The 6,818-nt window shown below is 34.9% G+C and overlaps 2 long non-coding RNA genes across 6 annotated transcripts; one reads left to right on the top strand and one right to left on the bottom strand.

The window, feature by feature from the left end:
* Nucleotides 1–1,104: 1,104 nt before the first annotated feature.
* Nucleotides 1,105–4,028, top strand: LOC138698175 (uncharacterized). Of its 5 annotated transcripts, none has more exons than XR_011331755.1 (6): nucleotides 1,105–1,299; nucleotides 1,732–1,922; nucleotides 2,128–2,186; nucleotides 2,334–2,403; nucleotides 3,141–3,446; nucleotides 3,858–4,028. It is a non-coding gene; the product is annotated as an uncharacterized lncRNA (long non-coding RNA). The 5 variants fall into 5 exon arrangements; XR_011331753.1 differs by having other exon boundaries at nucleotides 3,141–3,202; nucleotides 3,305–4,028; XR_011331752.1 differs by having other exon boundaries at nucleotides 3,141–4,028.
* A 1,057-nt stretch (nucleotides 4,029–5,085) lies between these two features.
* Nucleotides 5,086–6,617, bottom strand: LOC138698176 (uncharacterized). The gene is made up of 2 exons (XR_011331757.1): nucleotides 6,213–6,617; nucleotides 5,086–5,442 (listed from the first exon to the last, which is right to left on the bottom strand). It is a non-coding gene; the product is annotated as an uncharacterized lncRNA (long non-coding RNA).
* Between the last annotated feature and the right edge of the window lie 201 nt (nucleotides 6,618–6,818).

Raw genomic sequence — 6,818 nt, forward strand, 5'->3', positions numbered from 1 at the left:
TTCCGATTCTGATTTAGGTTCTGAGAGCTTTGTGTTCGGGCTGATAGAACCTTACCTGCAGATCCCAGGAAATATGGTCCGCTTGTTAGAGTCGGATTTACGAATGCCACCTGGGTCATCCGTCGGACTTGAAGAATGATCGCATACAGGACGTAAAATGGGTCTGAACGCCCTATGTGCAAAGATCCATCCCGAACTCAGCCACATGAAAGACTTCTAATTAGCCTGCGAATGTTAGGTTGTGAAATTTCTTGCCACTCTTCTAGTAGAGCCTTCTCTAACTGTTGGAGCGTTTGTGGCGGATATGGACGCTTACTAACCCTTATTTTAAGATGAGCTCACAGATCGTCTATTGGATCAAGGCCTGGACTGCAGGGGGGTCATTCCTGAACATTGATGTGGTATTGGGTAAGAAAACCTTGTATTTGCCGAGAAATATGGGGACGGGCGTTTTCATGGGCCAGTAAACATTCTTCACCAGTACGTTCTGTTACAGGTCGTACATGGGGATTAAGGGCCTGTACTACGATCGCCTGTTAAAGCTCCAGATTCGTATACTCCAGTTTAGCAATCTGGAAGTTAAATATTTTGTTCTGTACTACCAGCAGATTTTAACTGCAGGATTGTTATACGGAAGATATAGTTACATTTTTATTACGTTGGCAATGAAGTTACTGAAAATGTAGTGAAATTTATTGCGTTGGTATACCTTTCCCCGCGTATTTCATGTTTATGTTCCGTGTTTATATGGTACTATTTATTTTGAGGTTTTATTGTAAGCATTATTGTTATTATTTATTATAATACTGAACTCCAGCCAAAAAATAACAGAGTGAAGAACAGAAAATTACACATACTGTATGAAGAAACTTTACATGGAAGCAAAAGGTAAGATTTTAAAGGTTATGTTTCTTTTCGAATAGTAATAATTCCTACCATATGATAGTATTTTGGTTTTAATTAGTAGGCCCAAACAGGACGGGTGCGGGTTCCAGCAAAAGTGCGTTTTTCTCCATAATCATTGTTTTATTCATGTGTAACTGCACAAGAAGTGTAGGTGGCAATTATTTTTGTATTGTAATTAATATTAGGCCTAAGTGTGCTTTCAGTTTGTTGTATAGCCTACATTATTAGTGAATAGGGCCTATTTCGGTAATTTTTTAGAAATAGTGTACTTCACGGCTTCAAATCATGGGTCGAAGGCACAATAACTCGTTTAAAAAAGAAAAGTTCACTGGTACTGATAATAATGAATGATGTCTTTGGCCTGGGATTTCTAACCAACATTAGTACAGCAAGGTACACTGTTCCTAGCAAATTACCAATATTTCAGTATGTTAGGCCTACGTAGTTTACTGTTAATAAATGGGCGGATATTTTGTATTAGGCCCATAATACTATTCGATCACAGATAGGGCCTAACATTATTTTTTAAAAGAACAGCATGAGGTGGAGAGACGTTTCCACTAAAATGCAATAGGCCTAAGTTATCTGTTTGTAATGCACATTCAACACTTCGTAAAATAACACAGAAACAGCAGATATTAAGTTTTTTTCCAAAGTTTCTATGTACAGTATAGTCATATGTTTGATATTGTACTGACAATCGTCCATTAAAAGCTTTTGCTTATTTAGGTATAGAAACTTAGATAAGGGAAAAAGAGAAATGCAGTATATTTTCTAATGTTGTAGGTTGCATATGGAATTAACCTAGTTTTACTTCCTTTTTAGTAATATAGAATGAAGCATGGGAAGAATATAGTAACATCAGCACAAATACAAGGACCTGAAAACAGCTGAGAAGCAAATTTGAATTCTTGGAAAAGAACACAAATAAAATTGCTGCTGCAGAGAGACAATGCAGGCTACAAACAATTGGAGCCCCTCCAACTGAAGCAAAACCAAATCCAAACTTAGCCAAGGTAAGTGATTTAATTCTCCTATCAATTGAGTGATTTCTCAGTGATTTTGATTCATATTCAATGCATAAGTTCACTTAAACTTATATGTTAAATTATACAATTATTAAATAATAAGCAGAGGAAATTGTATAACACAAATTTGAATTCTTTTTATTTATTTATTTATCCATTCACTCATTTATTTATTTACTTACTTTTGTTACAGCCGAAGTAGTAACTAAACCAAGTTCCACTGATACCAGTGCAGCTAATAACACGAATGAGGTTAGTGTGTAAGGAATTAAGAGTCAGAAGAAGAGATGATGAGCTTTAGAGATAAAAAAAAAATATTAGATTCTTGAAAATTGTTATACAAATTTAATTTAATGTCGGTATTACATTATAATACTATTATTTCTTTTTTATTTACAGTACCATTCAGATTCACAGTGCAATTCTTTAGTTTTTGAAGTGAAACTGGACATCCCAACAATATCTCCAGGTAATTTGATTTATACTACAAAACGTTCTTTCACATTCTACGTATGATGCTTACTTTTCCAATCTGAAATAGCTGTAACATGTAAACACATTTTCAGCCAACATGTTGAAAATAAAACTAACACACATACTATATGAAATCTGCAGCAAGCAGTAGATAAATTAGATGCAAAAATAAAAAAAAAAAAAATGTTAAAATATAAATTGTACATAATGATGAAATGGTCACAAGAAATGGATGTCATAAAAAGTAAACATCATTGTATTATAATATTATGTGGGATTTGAGTGGGAATTTGAAATTTATAAATGAAGGCCTAAAATAGAAAGTACACTAAACTGAAGAATTTATTTTGAGATTTCTCTGTAATGGGTTTGTAATCAGGTTAGGCCACATTATGTTAAGCTGTATTTCAATTCTACTGTGAGGATTCTCACTTTGAAACTTGTGAATGATTTCTTGTGTACAGAAAAACTGAAAAATATCTCTTCATAAGATAAAACAGAAACTGACTACACTCTATTTACAATAGAACTATTTGCTTGGTTTTTTCTCTCTCTTTTTTATTGCAGCTTTACTTTCTTATTGTTAAAAATGAGTTTGGATTAATAGCACATTAGAAAATACAATACTGTTACAGCTGCTGACTTTGAAGTGTCCACACCTTTATGATAAAACATCATCTTTCTCCAGAATTAAATATCTTAAGAATTAATTCCACTCTTAAAATATTACAGAGTCAGCTGGTGCAGCAGATGAAGGTCTTCCACTGTACGGGTGTCTACACAGTGTAATGAAAGTAAGTTTTAAGTGAAATTACTGGTTTATTCAGTGTAGGTAGTGTAGGCTAAACCCAGAAAGGTCTGAATATAAGCATATATCCCTCTCTTAAATATTTCAGCTGATAATGGAATAATAGCTGATCGAGTTACACCCCAAGGATGCTTAAAAAAAAAAAAGAAAAAAAAAAAGAAAAGAAAGAAAAAGCAAGCCTCTGAGGAATGCACTAGCCACATCGAAAAATCCTTCTCCATCTGTGAACTGTAAGTTTAATGTTTACTTAATTATACTTGAGATGTTGGAAATGCATGAACTTCAATACTATTACAGTGATTTCTTTAAAAAATACATTAGTTGAAAGTTGGATGCTAACATTATAACAAAGAATGATTTGAAATAAAAGTAAGTCATGTCCTCATGTTTGGAAAGAGATGGGGTTTGGAATATCAAAAGTAACATTTGGAGTTTTTACATTACTTTTTCCTCCTCTTTAATGGGTGGTCCATCTACAAGGACATCTTCAATTAGTGGCAGAAAGTAAATGCTACAAAAATCACCCATTCTTTATGTTTTAACAAAAAATGTGTTTAATTTTGTTGACCAGATTTATTTGACCTGGATGACTGGGAGATTACTTCTTCTCATCCTTCTAATGGAGTGATAATCTCTTGCAGCTGTTCTTGATCCCTATGGTCTCTGCTTTATCTGCTAGTCTTCAGGATTAGGTTCGAGTCAAGTGATAATTATAAGCTAATCTAAGGTTTCTGGTTGGGTTCGGGTCTGGTTCAGATCAGGCCGAGATGGGCCGGGCCTAAGAATTATGGCCCGTGCAGATTTCTAACAAATGGGGCTTATAACTGAAGTTGGCTCTGCCACAGTTTTCCAAGTTTTGTGTATTTGCATATGTATTTGTGTTGTGTTTAATTACAGTTACTATGTACTCTTATGTATTAGCCTGCATATTATTAATTTGTAAATATGACATGTACCATAGCATATATAATGAGACAGTGGATGTAATAAATGATTATGCTTCTTGTATCTCCTGAAAAATGTCGTGTTTTGTTTACACAAAATAAATAAATAAATTTTAAACTTAATTGCAGCTATAGTCCATCTCTCTTGTTTTAAGTACACATTCACAGAGTACCTGAATACAATTGAAGCGTCAGCTGGAACAACTTTGTAAGTTACAAAATTTTCATTCGGTGTGTTTCCGTGTAATAATGTTGTATGTCATGTTACTTTGCTATACTCCTTGGCTTGCAACTGTCCATCAATGCAGTACGTGAAATTTGTCCACTCAAAAGTTTGCTACCCTCATAAGAACAAAGTTGTACGCATACACATTTTTGCAGCTCCTGTAAATTTTACCAAATGTAACTTATAACGTTGTTCCAGCCGACGCTTCAATTAATATGCCTCTTGAAAAATGTTGTTTTACCATATTTTGCTTATGTAAAATAAATTTGAATTGCAGATACAGTGCATTAGCCTGTTAAGAGATCACTGTGAGGGATCCAAGCAATAAAATATATTTAAAAAGTAACGATATGAATATGTTTGCATACATGAATCACTAGGCCTAGGGTGAATGAAAGAGCTCCCTTGCAAAACATAAACGCCAATTCCAAAACTTTCAGGAAATGAAGAAAAACTGTCACGTCTAAAATTCAATAAACTGTTACAGTTTGTTAAATAATAATATATAGCAAGAATATCTTAAGTCTGATTAGTGAAATATGTTAGGCCTACTCCTACTGGCGAGCGATATATGCAAGGAAGGAGAAGGGAACTTGCCACCCTACCACATTATCTCCTGACAGTTGTCTCATGAGTGATGCCTTATTGGTATTCCAATCTATCTTCGGAGAGTTGATTAAACAACTAGCAGACACAAAATGAAACAGTTCTAGGAAAACTTTAATCAAGACCTATAATATGTACACAAAACCTGTATTAAAATACTATTCAGAAGTACTCGTAACAGCATCAAAAAGAGAGACAGAATCCCTCGGAAAAAAAAAAAACAAGCCTTGCACTTAATTACTGGAGCAAATAAAACTACTCCCAATGAAGCATTAAAAGTCATCACTTCAATTAAACCAAGCAGTAAGTGCAGCACTAGCTCGATTGACAACAATTCCTGCTGTAACTTTGTGGACCCCACAAAAATCTCCTACTGTTGTCAATGTTCTCCCAGTGGCATAGAATCTCAATACCAGTAGTAATTGGTCCATTGGAGGTAAGGCATTATTTCTGGAAAAATGAACAAACAATGAGATTTGGTTACACCTTTACCGGTAAATCTTTACAATAGCGTTACCAAAAGAAGGCAAGGACTCCCTACAGGATAGCCTGGAAGAGAGAGGTTTGGATGTAGTTTTGACATTTTTTTTTTTTAGACAATTGTAAATATATGCAAATCATACTAACCTAACCTGTCACTAACTCGATCTTACGAAAACTTGTCTTTTCCCTTTAATTAGTAAGGAAACACAGTTAATGAAATGAATGTGCTGCCCTTTCCTGCCGCCTACCCCTTCTATCTCGATAGAGCGATCCCGCCTACCCGTACCTCTCCATCGGACTCCACTTTCACAGCAACTTTCCACCTTTATTTGGGAAATTGGTATCGGTACTCAATTTTTCTTTCGTTTACGGTACATATGACTTGACTAGAAGCCAAATATGTGAATACATTTGTATCTTAAAGTGGTAACGCAACTGTGAAGAAATGATAGTTTAACATATAAAGGATTTTGATATATTATATACGGTTATTATTATTTTTTATATAAAAGTATTTTGAAACTTATTGTAGGTTGCCCTATATTATTATATCAATCACCTTAATACCTTGTAAGGGCAACAGAACACCTGCATGAAGCAACATTCTAACCTCACTTCTACTGTACGCCTATTACAGGTTACTATACTTCAAAATAATTATTATAGTGCTATTATATACAAAATATTAATGTAATACCTACCGAAATAGTGTAGCTTATTATTAACTGTGTACTTACGATCTGTGTCTTGTTTCAGTTGATCATTGATTTCATGTAGTAGGTTTCATTATTCGAAACTGTCTAAAAAAATTCTCGTCATCCCACTCTTCAAAATTATTTGGACGCAGCCTAATTCGTTTTGCTGTTCTGATATAACGAAGCATCTGCTCCAGAACTTATCATCAGAATCAGTATCAAAATTAAATTGATCCTTCAAATCACCAGCTGTACGACGTGCAGCCATCTTGATTTCAACACTGAGTTCCAACCTCCGGATAACGCCTATCTGCCACTCTGGCTTCCGGATTGCTAATCTGGAAGTTTAGCCTACAGATTGCACATAACCAAAAGTCGTAGTACGCAATTACAACCCAACTTCCGGATAAATATGCCATCTGCCGGATAAGTTTAAACTAGAACTTTATCCGAGAGTCGTAGTACAGGCCCTAAGAAGTTCACTGACATACCGTCGCCTGTCAGACCTGATTTCTCCTCCTTCGAATCACTACAAGCTCTGTTCTCATGTCCAACGTAATCCCTCCCCAGAGCATAAGTGCACCTCCTCTGAATGGAACTCTATCAATGACTACATCTTCAATATGATGCTCTCCACACACCAACACG

The sequence above is a fragment of the Periplaneta americana genome, chromosome 4 (genome assembly GCF_040183065.1).
Source record: "Periplaneta americana isolate PAMFEO1 chromosome 4, P.americana_PAMFEO1_priV1, whole genome shotgun sequence".
Taxonomy (NCBI): domain Eukaryota; kingdom Metazoa; phylum Arthropoda; class Insecta; order Blattodea; family Blattidae; genus Periplaneta; species Periplaneta americana.